This window comes from Callorhinchus milii, unplaced genomic scaffold (genome assembly GCF_018977255.1).
Source record: "Callorhinchus milii isolate IMCB2004 unplaced genomic scaffold, IMCB_Cmil_1.0 Scaffold7, whole genome shotgun sequence".
Classification (NCBI taxonomy): domain Eukaryota; kingdom Metazoa; phylum Chordata; class Chondrichthyes; order Chimaeriformes; family Callorhinchidae; genus Callorhinchus; species Callorhinchus milii.
Window position 1 is genome coordinate 4016355 of NW_024704748.1, and position 351 is coordinate 4016705.

The window sequence follows — 351 nt, forward strand, 5'->3', positions numbered from 1 at the left end:
GTGTGTGTGAGGGTGTGTGTGTGGGGGGGGGGAGGGGGTGTTGGGTGTGTGTGGGGGGGGCTGGAGGTGTGTGGGGGTGGTGCGTGTGTCTGTGTGGTGGTGTGTGGGAGTGGTGTGTGGGGGTGAGTGTGTGTGTGGGTGTATGTGTGGGATGTGTGTGGGAGTGTGTGTGTGGGTGTATGTGTGTATGTGTGTTTGGTGTGTGTATGTGTGTGTGGTGTGTGTATGTGTGTGGGTGTATGTGTGGGATGTGTGTGGGTGTGGGAGTGAGTGTGTGTGTGGGTGTATGTGTGGGATGTGTGTGTGGTGTGTGTGTGTGTGTGGGAGTGTGTGTGTTGGTGTGGTGGTGTG

General features: G+C 57.3%; 1 protein-coding gene across 1 annotated transcript in view; it reads right to left on the reverse strand.

Moving 5' to 3' along the window:
- pdcd4b (programmed cell death 4b) overlaps positions 1–21 on the reverse strand; it is a 23002-nt gene extending 22981 nt beyond the window's left edge. The window contains exon 1 of the mRNA XM_042336688.1: positions 1–21. This exon is cut by the window's left edge and continues 290 nt beyond it. The gene's annotated coding sequence lies outside the window, so the exon portion shown is untranslated.
- Positions 22–351: the final 330 nt, after the last annotated feature.